The following is a 14,111-nucleotide window of genomic DNA, read 5'->3' on the forward strand; positions in this document are numbered from 1 at the left end:
GAACTGGTTAAAGGACAGGGAACAAAGGGTAGGAATTAATGGTAAATTCTCAGAATGGAGAGGGTAACTAGTGGTGTTCCCCAAGGGTCAGTCCTAGGACCAATCCTATTCAATTTATTCATAAATGATCTGGAGAAAGGGTAAACAGTGAGGTGGCAAAGTTTGCAGATGACACTAAACTACTCAAGATAGTTAAGACCAAAGCAGATTGTGAAGAACTTCAAAAGATCTCACAAAACTAAGTGATTGGGCAACAAAATGGCAAATGAAATTTAATGTGGATAAATGTAAAGTAATGCACAGTGGAAAAAATAACCCCAACTATACATACACCAGGATGGGGGCTCATTTAGCTCCAACGAGTCAGGAAAAGATCTTGGAGTTATCGTGGATAGTTCTCTGAAGATGTCCACGCAGTGTGCAGAGGCGGTCAAAAAGCAAACCGGATGTTAGGAATAATTAAAAAGGGGATAGAGAATAAGACTGAGAATATATTATTGCCCTTATATAAAACCATGGTACGCCCACATCTCGAATACTGTGTACAGATGTGGTCTCCTCACCTCAAAAAGATATTCTAGCACTAGAAAAGGTTCAGAAAAGAGCAACTAAAATGATTAGGGGTTTAGAGAGGGTCCCATATGAGGAAAGATTAAAGAGGCTAGGACTCTTCAGTTTGGAAAAGAGGAGACTAAGGGGGGACATGATAGAGGTATATAAAATCATGAGTGATGTTGAGAAAGTGGATAAGGAAAAGTTATTTACTTATTCCCATAATACAAGAACTAGGGGTCACCAAATGAAATTAATAGGCAGCAGGTTTAAAACAAATAAAAGGAAGTTCTTCTTCACGCAGCGCACAGTCAACTTGTGGAACTCCTTACCTGAGGAGGTTGTGAAGGCTAGGACTATAACAATGTTTAAAAGGGGACTGGATAAATTCATGGTGGATAAGTCCATAAATGGCTATTAGCCAGGATGGGTAAGAATGGTGTCCCTAGCCTCTGTTCGTCAGAGGATGGAGATGGATGGCAGGAGAGAGATCACTTGATCATTGCCTGTTAGGTTCACTCCCTCAGGGGCACCTGGCATTGGCCACTGTCGGTAGACAGATACTGGGCTAGATGGACCTTTGGTCTTACCCGGTACGGCCTTTCTTATGTTCTTATGTATGCCACACTTAGTGCAGTGATGCAGGGACATTTTTCTCCTATTCCATCGATGATAGCAGAACGATATCAGATTCATCAGCAACATCAGAGAAGAAGAGAGTTGGTAGCACAGTTTGTTGCCAGTTTAAGGAATTTGTAAGAGTATCGTCAGTTCAGACAAACATTAAGTGATGCCCTGCACAGCCAGTTAGGCTCTGGATTACCCAATGACCAGGTCCAGAAGAAGGTATTGACTGTATCAGTGCTTACATTCAAGAAGGCTGTTGAAGTAGCAGTTGCAATGGAGACCACAGAGGATTCTCTGAAATTTAGTGTGAACCAAGAAGTTCACCTCCTGCATCAGCAAGACAGAGGACCATGGGAACATAAGGAATTTCCATGTGACCATTGTGAGCAAACTACGCACTCTGAGAAGGATTGCTGGGCGCATCAGGTTATTTGCGGAAAATGCCAGAAGAAAGGACACGTCACCGTGACCTGTCACACAGTTTAATGTCCAGCAACACGGGTAACCATATATCCAAAAAGACACCTCTGGGGACTAAACCTAAGAAATTATAGAAGTCAGAATTTCATAATGTGGGAAAAGATAAGAGCTCTTGTGACACTGACCAAGACCTTACACTACACGTATTATCAGAAGCTGGAGTCAGAGATAGCATCTGTGTCAGAGATGGCAGTCGGATCTCCAATCAGAGCTGGAGTCAGTGATGGCATCTCTTTGATTATCTTTGGAATTTGGACATTCCATACCTATCGGTATTGTGGGCAATTTATCTTGGAGATCATAGAATTATAGAATATTAGGGTTGGAAGGGACCTCAGGAGGTCATCTAGTCCAACCCCCTGCTCAAAGCAGGACCAATCCCCAGATGCTTAAAGCAGGACCAATCCCCAGATGGATCGTTGGTCGTTACTTTCAGTTTTTGGACCACATCACGGAATTCTGTCATTAGCTGCTACTTGTGTGCAATGAAGGGCATTGCTATTGTCAGCTCATTCCTATACTATTCAATTTCATAAAAGGACTAAGCATGGCAATGCTGATGGGCTGTCACACCTGCCAAGCCCACCTTCTCATCAATCCAAAGACACTTCAGGTGAACTGTTCTAGCTGAATTTGATGGATAGGTTACCCATCGCTAGCACAGATATCAACAAAGAAACCACTAAGGATGATGTGCTTTCTCTTGTGAAGGGGATGGTACTACGAGGTACAGTGTTCGATCAAAAGAATCGCTACTTTACACAATTGTGAATTATCTGTGAATCATGGTTGCGTTTTATGGGGAATGCGAGTGATCATTCTGAAATCACTTCAAGCTAAGGTTTTGGAAGCTCTTCAAGACAGTCATTTAGTCATTGTATGAATGAATGCCATAGCTCGGAGTCCAGTCCGGTGGCTGGGGAACAACCAAGACATTGAGATGAAGGAAAATCCTGTACTAGGTGTCAGCAAATTCAGCATGATCTTGGACCAGCTCGTCTACACACTGGGTTGTGGCCTGATTCTGTGGACATGTTGTGGTGGAGTAGGGGCTGTCGAGATAGGTAAGAGACAGGTATTCAGCCTGTAACATGAGCTAGGCAGGGGGGAGGTCGACACCTCTGCCCGGGAGCTAGACAAAGGAAAGGAGCTGAGTGGAGAGGGTTGGGTCAGTTTTCGGTTTGGGAGCTGGGTGGTGGGTTTGCAGGGGAACCTATGCTGGGATCCAGACACCTTGAACCCCCAGAAAGGCCAGATTGAGAGCTCCTGGCTCTGAACACGAGCTCTGCTGTATCCTGTGCTCCTGTTGTCCAATAAACCTTCTGATTTACTGGCTGGCTGAGAGTCACTGTGAGTCCCAGGAAGAGGGGTGCAGGGCCGGACTCCCCCACACTCCGTGACACATGTATTCATGTGGATTTTGCTGGACCTTTAGATTATATGGTTTTGGTCATAGTTGAAGCCCATTCAAAGTGGCCAGAAATTTTTAGAATTACTTTTACTATAGCTAACAAGACCATTGGATGTCTTTGTACCTTGTTTAGCTAGTTTGATTTACTGTTACAGTTGGTGAGTGAAAATGGACCTCAGTTCTGTTCTGAATGATTTCAGAGGTTCCTAGCTTCAAATGGAATTCAGCACATACGCTCAGCGCCTGACCATCCTGCTACAAACTGACTCATCAAACACTTCGTACACACACTTAAGCATGCCTTAAAAGCTAAAAAGTCTATTCTAAATCATCAGCAAAAATTGGATAATTTCTTGGTAGTCCATAGGAACACACAACATGCGACTGCCCAGGAGTGACCTGCAATACTTTTCTTAAAGCTATCTTTGTGTACCTGTTGGGACCTGCTACGTCTTTACTGCCTCGTCTGTAGCCAAATCCTAAGCTATGCAATTTGTTTGACAATGTGAAACTTGTCATCATTCTTTTCAAGTCAGAATCTTAGTGTGGACTCACAACTATGGCTGTGGAGCAAAATGGGAATCTGGAGAACTTGTAAAATGCATGGGAACTGTTTCATTTGTGGTAGAGCTTTCCAATGTGGGCTTTGTTTGTTTTTGAGAATGACATGTGGACCAGTTGCTGCCTCAACTAGTACCAGAGTCTGGGGATGCTCCAGTCGGACTTTCTCTTCCTCCAATTGGAACCTCCTTCCATTACAACTCCTAATTTTGATGACTTGATGGAAAAAAACATTGGTACCAGATCAAGTTGATTCCATGCCAGATCCAGATGATTCCTTACCACCAACTGTCCCTGTTGTTCAGGACACTGTCACACCACCATCACTACGTTATCCCAAGAGAATGAAAACCAGTTGTGCACTTGAACGTATACGTTGTTTAGTTAGTGAGTTGCTATTCCAGGGCAGAATAATCCCCCACAATTTAAGAGCCGGTGGTAATCCCTAATTCTTAGGCCATGTCTACACTACAAAGTTTGCTGATGCAAGTTACACGGGCATACAGCCGCCACAGTTAATACATTGCTTGTGTGTGTTCATACTTGGCTCCTTGCACCAGTGCTGTGCATACTCACCAAGAGTGCTTGTGTCAAAGCACAGGTCACTGCACCATGAGTAGTTATCCCTCTGAGGAATCCACCACCATTCAGCGTGCTGTCTTTTGGGTAGGTTTGGCAGTGCATGGTGGGGCATAAATAAGTCACATGTGGATGACTGGAAGCAAGAGGTCAGCTTCCCACAATGCAATGGTATCTATTCCATAATATCTCTAGCCCATCATTTTTGTGCCTATTTTCAGTTTCCCAAAATCCCATGCTTGACTTGTTTCTGTCCACCATCTCTGACAGAAGCATGGAGCCAAGTATGAACCTGCACAAGCAATGTATCCACCGAGTGGCTGTATGTTGATGGACGAAGAACTCCCAAGACCATGACGATTTCTTGGAGGACAGATTGCTGTCGGACACAGCGCAGACCAAATCACGGTTGTTGGCAGAATTCACAGAGCAGATGCAGATGGTGGAACGCCGCTTCTGGGCCCAAAAAATGAGCACTGACTGGTAGGATCACATCCTCATGCAGGTTTGGGATGACGAGCAGTGGCTGCAGAACTTTTGGGTGCACAAGGCCACATTCCTGGATCTGTGCCAAGCTCACTCCAGCAATCCCACACAGGGACACCACCCTGAGAGCTGCACTGACAGTTATGAAGGAGTGGTGACCACACTGTGGAAACTGGCAACACTGGATTGCTACTAGTCAGTAGAAAGTTATTTTGAAGCTGGAAAATCCACTGCGGGTGGAGGGCCATTAATAATCTTCTGCTACACAGGACTGTGATGCTTGGCAATGTGCAGGACACAGTAGATGGCTTTGCAGCAATGAGGTTCCTAAACTGTGGTGGAGCTATAGATGGCACACACATCCCTAGTTTGGCCCCAGAGCACCTTCCACAGAGTGCATCAACGGAAAGGGTTACTCTTCCATGGTCACGCAACTGCTGGTGGATTTACCAGGGACACTTCACTGACATCTGCGATGGCTGGTCAGGGAAAGTGTGTTTTTTGGAACCTTCATAAATAAACCAGAGGAAGGAACCCTGGTGGCCATTGTAGCTACACATATATCAGCCATGGCGCTCACAGGTCAGTGCAGGTGAAGCTGTGGTTGTCCATACTTTTTCCTGGTGTGGAGTGGTAGGGGTAGGCGTGTGGGCCCTGAGGCCATGTGGAATGCTGAGATGGGTGTAGGGAGGTGCTATGCTGCAGTTCTCCACCAAATGCAATGGCAGTTCAACCTGGACGTCCACAAGAGTCGGCAGCATCTGCATTTCCTGACGGAGAAACACCATTATGTCCTGTGTCATCACCCTCTAATTTTCTTGCTGGGACCCTGGGCCTTTCTCCTCTCCATTTTTCTCCCCCAGCCAGTCTGCAATCTTTACCCATACAGATTCCTGCTGAGGGCCATCTGGACTCAGGTATCCTCTTGTTATATCACAGTGGCCTGGGCCAGCGCCCTCATCACCAGGGGCGGCTCTATAAATTACGGCGCCCCAAGCAGGGCAGAGCGGTCTGCTGCCCTTCCCTGGTCCCACGGCCGGGCAGAAGTGTCTGCGGCTGGTGCGCTGGTTCGCGGCTCGGTGGAGGAACTGCAGGCATGCCTGCGGGAGCTCCGCCCCAGCCGCGGGACCAGCGCGCCTGCCGCAGTCCGCTGCGGAAGCTCAAGCGAAGCCGCAGGAAGAGAGAACCCTCCGCAGGCATGCCTGCGGCAGGTCCACTCGTCCCGGGCTCCGGTGGACCTCCCACAGGCATGACTGCGGAAGGTCTGCCGGAGCCAAATGCCGCCCTGCCGGGACAATGCCGCCCCATGCGCCTGCTTGGCGCTGGGGTCTGGAGCCGGCCCTGCTCATCACATCATCCATTTTCAGGAATGATCTACCTCAGTGGCTCTCAAACTTTTTTACTGGTGACTCCATTCACATAGCAAGCCTCTGAGTGTGACCCCCCTCTTATAAATTAAAAACACTTTTTTATATATTTAACACCATTATAAATGCTGGAGGCAAAGCAGGATTTGGGGTGGAGTTGACAGCTCACTACCCCCCGTATAATAACCTCATGAGGGTTCCTAACCCCCAGTTGAAAACCCCAATCTGTCTCATGCCTGGGATAGTCCACTGCATTAAATCCCACCCCTAACACCATGTGTGGCAAGGTGTAAGAGCCAGCAGAGCTAGAACCTAGGATTCTAGGGGCTCTGCACCACTGACACCTCCGCATTGCCACTGGGCAGTTACAGAAGGACCCTGTGAAGTTAGGTTAAGCAGGAAATAACTCCCAGTAGGGCCTGAGTGGCGGCTCCTCACAGCCCACTGATTGGCCGATACCAGTATATAAACCAGGAAGCCATGACTAGGAGCTGTCTGAGCAACAACACAGACTGAGTGCCTGCTTCTGCTCCAGACTCTGCTTGTGATAGACCCTAGACTCCGGCTTTGACCCTGGTTCATCCTCAATTTTGCTATTTGATTGCTGTCTGTAACCTCACTCTCAACACCAATCTGGTAACCTGACCCTGCCTGCCTCCTGACACCTCTGGCCTGTCTTGGACTCTGACCTCCTGATATCTGACCTGGCCTGACTCCTGCTCTGACCACTAGGTCAGACTGCCCACATTCTGGTCATGACACAGAGAGTCAATGTCTTCCTCACTTAGCTGCTTAAATTACCAAACTCCCTCTGGGGTATGATAAAGCACAAATTCTAGTTAGCTCTGACTGGATACTGATGGATGGGCTGGGGGCTGTAGCCTGATTTGGGGTGGGTTAGTAGGGTTGGTGGAATTTATTCACTTAATTTAATTTTATTTGATAATTAATTTTCTAATTAATTAGTAATAATAATTATTAGATATTAATAATGTGGGTATGGCTCGCCAATGTGTATGATCAGAAGATAAAGTTCATCCTGAATTAGGCTTCACAGAGTTTATAAAAGGAGCTTCGGGGTATATGACAGGAACTTACACTGAGACAGAAATAGTCATAAAAACCTTTTATTAAAATCAATGAAACAATAAGTAAATGTAAAAATGTTAAAACAGTTTGAGATTACAAAGTTACAAAATATCACAGTTCTTTAAGAGATATATTTATGATAATACACTGTTATAAACTTACTCTGTGCAGTAGCACTTTGGGTGTTGTTTACAGTTCTGATAGAGGAAGTGGATAATATGGGTTTGACTTTAACCCTATATAAACTAGGTGCTTTAAAAGGTAAAGCAGAAATTAGATTTCTTTATACTTACAGCTTTGAAAAGAAATAATACCACGGCCTATCAATAGTTAATAGCCTTTGTAGATGGGTAGCATCGATGCGTAGATGGGGTGGAGGTGATGGGTAAACAGGAAGAGATAGATGGGTGTATCGCCTAACTAATGGTGATTTGTTTCACTTTTTATAGAATATTATTCGGAAATCCTTCCTCCTATGCCCAAATTTCGTCTTCCCCCCACAGAAATGTTAGGGTACACCTGCCTCATAGGCTAACATGTGTGTGCGTATGAATGACAGTTATGTACGCATTTGTGGTGTACTTGTTAGATTTGTGGGCAAAAATCCCTTTTTCCACCCTTTACTGTTATTGGTTCAGTTAAAGGTCTCCAGACATCTGCGTAGGTAATTTGTCTTATTACTTTTTTGAGTAAGGGTCCCAAAGGTTGCCTTCAGCGTCACACAGGATGTCTGACCTGGAGGTATTTTCCTAGCATTACAGCTATTGCAAATCTATAAATCTATAAGCCTATTACATACTTAAATTTATCAAAAAGACATTTTATACAGACCAACAGACTAATCCTCAGGGCTACAGGGCTGATAGCTCGGCCTCTGACTTCCGTGGCAGCTGAGGGAAAGGCGGTTGGCAGGACAGCCTGTCTTGGTGGAGGACAGGGCAGGACTGGTGACTTTGCAGCAGGGGCTCCATTTTTATTCCTTCCTAAAAGGGTGGAATTACAGGACTGGCTCCATCTCTTAGCTCTTTCTAGACTTGCCTTCAGCTAGGAAGAGTATATAAAAGAATCCTTGAGGGCTTGCTGCCATGGAAACAGATTAAGATTATGTTTGTTACTGGGGGCTGATCTGAGGGAATATTTCATAGCTCCAGAGACTGGGCGAGCTGGGGGTGGGTTCAGAGAGACCCCTGGGCTGTCCCAGTGCATGACTCAAGTCTCCTTCTGCTTTGGGGTATTGTATGTAGTTGCCAAAGACATTACTTCATTGTAATAAACGTGTGTGTGTGTGTCCTCACCACTGCCCTGTGTTGGATGGAAACAGAACTTGCCATGTGTGTGTCAGCCTGTCTACCAGAGACAGCTTGGGTGTTGGGGACCCAAAAGCAAAGGCCCCTTTTGAAATGTCAGAACCACTTGTCCAAGGTCACATGGCACCTTAGTGGCAGATCTGAACCCAGGTCATGCAGCTCCCAGTGCCAGGTTCTAATCGCTATACCGTGCACCGTTCCCTGAGCTTGTCGCAAATCTTTTGTCTGCAGTCAATAGATTTCAACATCATGATATTCCATGCACACAAAGGTCTATAATATCCCAGGTCCTCTGTGTTCCTGTTTGTAAAGATAGGTTCTACGTTGGCCCTTCTGCAGTCTTCTGAGACCTCACCACTCCTCCAGGAGGTTTCATAAATAATTGTTAATGGATCTAACATTGCTTCAGGTAGTTCTTTAATTACCCTAAGTTGAATTTCATCAGGCCCTGCTGACCTGAATACATCTAACTTACGTAAAATATTCTTTAACCCATTCTTTCTCTATTTTGGCTTGTATTCCTTCCCTCTTGTTAATATTAATGGTGTTCAATATCTGGTCTAGTGAAGACTGAAGCAAAACAGGCATTAAACACCTCCGTTTTCTTGATGTGATCAGTTAGTAACTCTCCTTCCCCACTACGTAGATGACTTACTGTTACCCAGGTTTCTTTCAACCCAAAGCTCTTGGTAACTTGTACTCTGTGCGAGGTGGTGTCAGGAAATAAATCAGGGGAGACGTGGCTGTCTGACCGATAGATGGCTGGCACAAACAGGACAACACGAGTGCTTTCACTTAAAGCTAAACTTTCTTCTTTGAGTGATTGCTCCTATGCATTCCAGTTAGGTGTGCGCGCCGCGCGTGCACGGCATCTCGGAACTTTTTTACCCTAGCAACCCCGGCGGGCCGGCTGGCGCCCCCTGGAGTGGCGCTGCTATGGCGCTAAATATATACCTCAGCCGGCCCGTCCGCTCCTCAGTTCCGTCTTACCGCCCGTGACGGCCAGTTGGAACTGTGGAGTGCTCTCTGTCCTCCACAACCCTAGCTCTCGCTACTTTTTCTTGTACATAGTTTGTTTAGTGTTAGTATAGTTAGTTCAGTAGTTAGTTAGTTAGTGATTTAGGTAAGGATAAGGGGGGTAGTTCCTCCCTTTCCTTCCCCGGTGCGGGCTCATGCCCAAGGCACCGGGCTTTAAGCCCTGCGCAGCGTGCCAGAGGCCTATGCCGGTTGGTGACCCTCACGGCTCTTGCCTCCGTTGCCTGGGCGAAGGACACCGCACGGACAAGTGCGCTATCTGCTCGGCTTTCAAGCCGCGGACCCGTAAGGAGCGAGACATTCGCCTCAAACAGCTCCTTATGGAGGCGTCCCTCCAACCCCCGGCACCGCCCGCGCCGGCACCGAGGGCTTCATCGGTGCAGAGTGCACCCGCGGCACCGAGCCGTTCCGGCACCGCGGCCCCGGTACCTAAGCCGGCGGCCAAGAAGACCCGGCGCCGCTCGCTTTCGCCTTCAGAGAGTCAGCAGCTGGCGAAAGCAGTGGCAAAAGCCCGCACGGAGGACGCCGCGAGAGTGGCTGCGGCCGTGCGTAAAGCGTGCCCTGGGCCCTCGACTCCGGCACCGCAAGCGCCGTCGAGTCCGGCATCGCCGCGCTCCCCGGCACCGACCGTGGTGGAGCCAAGGCTGCCATCGACGCCGGAGACGTTCTCCTCCGCGCGTGAGCTAATCCGGCTCATAGAGGCACCGAGCCTCCAGCCCCCGGCACCGCCGGTGCGGGCTGTTGCATCAGTGGGGAAACCGGCCAGAATGACACGGCCGCCCTCTCTGGACGAACGGCACGGAAGGCGCTCCCGGTCCCGGTCCCGATCCCGGTCCCGGCGCAGGTCGCCGTCCCGTCGTTCGGGATCTCGACGCCGCTCCTCATCTCGGCACCGAGCACCATCCCGACGCCGCTCCTCATCCCGGCACCGGGCACCATCCCGCCACCGGTCTGAGTCCCGGTACCATTCTCAATCTCGGTACCGGTCGTACTCCCGGCACCGATCCAGGTCCAGGTCACCGTACCGACGGTACCGCCGGAGATCTCCATCCCGGCACCGTTCACGACACCGCGACTCGCGAAGTCATTCCCGGCACCGCAGATCCCGGTCCCGGTCGAGCTCCCGGCGCCGGTCGAGCTCCCGGCACCGCGGTGGCCGACGGTCACGATCGCCGTCCAGCCGGCGCTACTCATATCGACCCTCGGCTCCGTCGGCGGAGGGACTCCCGTCCTCAGCGGTTCAATCCCTCGGCGCCTCGGCACCGCCTTGGCCATCCCGCCCAGCATCGGTGGCCTCCGGTGCAGATGATACCGCCCACCAGTTGCCGACCCCGCAAGGACTCCATCATGAGCAGTGGGGCTACTGGGTCCCCTGGGCGCATCATGAGGCGCAGGGCACCCCTTTTCCTTTGCGGGATGGGACCACCGGGACCAGGGTCCCCGAGGCGACAGTTAGCCGGCCGCCTCCCTCTCCTCCGCACGAGCCCTCCGCTCCTACGGACCGCCAATCAGCCACTCCGCACGACAAAGCGGAGGCTCAACCACCAGCCCCGGTGCCAGAACCAATCGGGCAGGGCGTCTCTTCATCGTCCTCGCCGGACGAGGCGGTGGCAGGTGCTGTGGCCGAGCCCCGCCATTGACCTTCGGGCCTTCCAGGACCTGCTTCGCCGAGTGGCGGCGGCCATGGGTCTCCCCGTCGCAGAGGTCCAAGAGGATGAGGACCCGATCACCAATGTGGTGGGCGCGGACACTCCCGTCCGAGTGGCATTGTCCTTCGTGCGGACAATTCAAAAAAACGCCACTACGCTCTGGCAGACCCCCGCTTCCATTCAACCTACAGCACGCGGGGTCGAGCGTAAGTACTTAGCCCCCCCAACGGGCTATGAGTACCTCTACTCCCACCCTACCCCGGACTCCCTGGTCGTTCAATCCATTAACGACCGTGAGAGACACGGCCAACCTGCCCCAGCGCCCAAATCCAAGGACGCCCGACGCATGGACCTGCTCGGCCGTAAGGTCTACTCCGCAGGGGGCTTACAAATGCGGATTGCGAACATTATGGTCCTTCTCGCCAGGTACGTCTTTGACATCCTGACGTCCCTTGCGAAGTTCACAGAGCTCCTGCCATCAACATCTCGCCAGGAGTTCTCGGCCTTGTTGGAGGAGGGAAAAAAGTCCTCCAGGTCCTCTATCACGGCCGCCCTCGACGCCGCGGACTCCGGGGCTCGGACCTTGGCATCTGGCGTGACGATGAGGCGCATCTCCTGGCTGCAATCCTCCACCCTGCCGCCGGAGGTGCAGTATACTCTCCAGGACCTCCCTTTCGACACCCAGGGTCTGTTTTCCGAAAAGACGGATTCTCGGATCCAGACCCTGAAGGACGGTCGCATCGCCATCCGTACGCTCGGGATGCACACGCCGGCGACACAACGCAGACCCTTCCGGCCGCAACCCTCCCGCTACCAACAGCGCTATCGGCCGTATGCTAGCCGGCGACCGGCCCAGAACCGCCGTCGCCCGTCGGGCAATCGGCGGAACCAGGGGCAGGCCTCGTCCAAGGCTCCCCAGGGGGCCAAGTCCGCTTTTTGATGGGACGCTCGAGGACGGCCCATCTCTCTCCCTACCGGATCCTTCCCCATTATTTTACAACCGCCTTTCCCATTTCTTTTCGGCGTGGTCCCATTTGACATCGGACAGCTGGGTGCTGCAAACAGTCCAGTCGGGATACCGCCTTCAATTTGTTTCGCCCCCGCCTTCCCACCCACCCTCCCTGTCCCTCTTCAGGGACCCCTCTCACGAGCAAGTCCTCTTACAAGAGGTCCAGACTCTGAGCGTGGGTGCCATAGAAGCAGTGCCTCAAGACAGGCGGGGCAGGGGATTCTACTCCCGTTATTTCCTTATCCCCAAAGCGAAAGGCGGGCTACGTCCTATCCTGGACCTTCGCGAGCTGAACAAGTTCCTGCTCAAGCCCAAGTTTCGTATGGTCACCTTGGGGACCATCATTCCCTCCCTGGATCCGGGAGATTGGTTTGCCGCCCTCGACATGAAGGACGCTTACTTCCATGTCGCCATCTATCCTCCTCATCGACGTTACCTCCGATTTGTGGTCGGCAACGCCCACTACCAGTTTGCGGTGTTGCCATTCGGTCTCTCCACCGCGCCGAGGGTCTTTACCAAATGCATGGCGGTGGTCGCCGCAGCCCTCCGCCGTCGTCAGATCCACGTGTACCCGTATCTAGACGACTGGCTGGTTCGCGGACAATCTCGACAACTCGTGATGGGCCAGATGGCAGAGATCCGGTCCCTCTTCAGGCGGCTCGGCCTCCTCATCAACGTCGAGAAGTCCACTTTGATCCCTTCTCAGCGCGTGGAGTTCATCGGAGCGGTCCTCGACTCCACCATAGCCAGGGCCTGTCTCCCTCGCGCCCGCCATCAAACGATGGTCACCCTCATCATGGACCTAGTCACCTTCCCGACCACGACGGTGCGCTCCTGCCTCCGCCTCCTGGGCCACATGGCGGCTTGCACGTATGTGACCGCGTACGCGTGGCTCCACCTCCGCCCGTTCCAGTCCTGGCTGGCGTCGGTGTACCCGATCGAGATGGTGGTGACGGTCTCCAGAGCGACCCTCGAGTCCCTCCGATGGTGGCTCGACCTGGAGATCGTGTGTGCCGGGATCCCGTTCCACCCTCCGCGCCCGTCCGCCACGCTCACCACGGACGCCTCGGCACTCGGTTGGGGGGCCCACCTGGGCGATCTCCACACCCAAGGCCTCTGGTCGACCCAGGAGCTCGCCCTGCATATCAATGTCCGCGAGCTGCGAGCGATCCGTCTAGCCTGCCAAACTTTCTGCCCCCATCTGCAAGGCCGATGTGTGACAGTATTCACGGACAATACGACAGCAATGTTCTACGTGAACAAGCAGGGCGGAGCGCGCTCTTCCCCCCTCTGCAGGGAGGCGATGCTCCTGTGGGACTTCTGCGTGACCCACTCCATTCACCTACAAGCGTCCTTTCTTCCGGGAGTGCAGAACACGCTGGCCGACCGGCTCAGCAGGTCGTTCCTCTCACACGAGTGGTCCCTCCGTCCAGATGTCGCCCACACAATCTTCCGGAGGTGGGGGTTTCCCCAGATAGACCTATTCGCCTCCAGGGAGAACAGGAAGTGCCACCGGTTTTGTTCATTCCAGGGTCGCTCGCCAGGCTCCCTGTCCGACGCCTTTCTCTACCCCTGGACGGATCGCCTCCTCTACGCCTTCCCTCCAGTTCCGCTCGTGCACCGAGTGCTCCTGAAGCTTCGGAGGGACAGAGCCCACGTCATTCTCATAGCGCCGGCCTGGCCGAGGCAGCACTGGTACACCCTGCTGCTCGAGCTCTCCGTTCGGGACCCCATCCCCCTCCCGTTGTGGCCGGACCTCATCACCCAGGACTTCGGCAGACTCCGCCATCCGAACCTGCAGTCCCTCCATCTTACAGCTTGGTACCTGAGTGGTTGACCCACGCAGAGAGGGCTGTTCCGGCAGTTCAGCAAGTCCTCCTTGAAAGTCGAAAGCCTTCCACTTGCTCCACTTACCTCGCGAAGTGGAAGAGGTTCACGCTTTGGTGCGATCAGCGATCT

The sequence above is a fragment of the Mauremys reevesii genome, unplaced genomic scaffold (assembly GCF_016161935.1).
Source record: "Mauremys reevesii isolate NIE-2019 unplaced genomic scaffold, ASM1616193v1 Contig20, whole genome shotgun sequence".
Classification (NCBI taxonomy): Eukaryota; Metazoa; Chordata; order Testudines; family Geoemydidae; genus Mauremys; species Mauremys reevesii.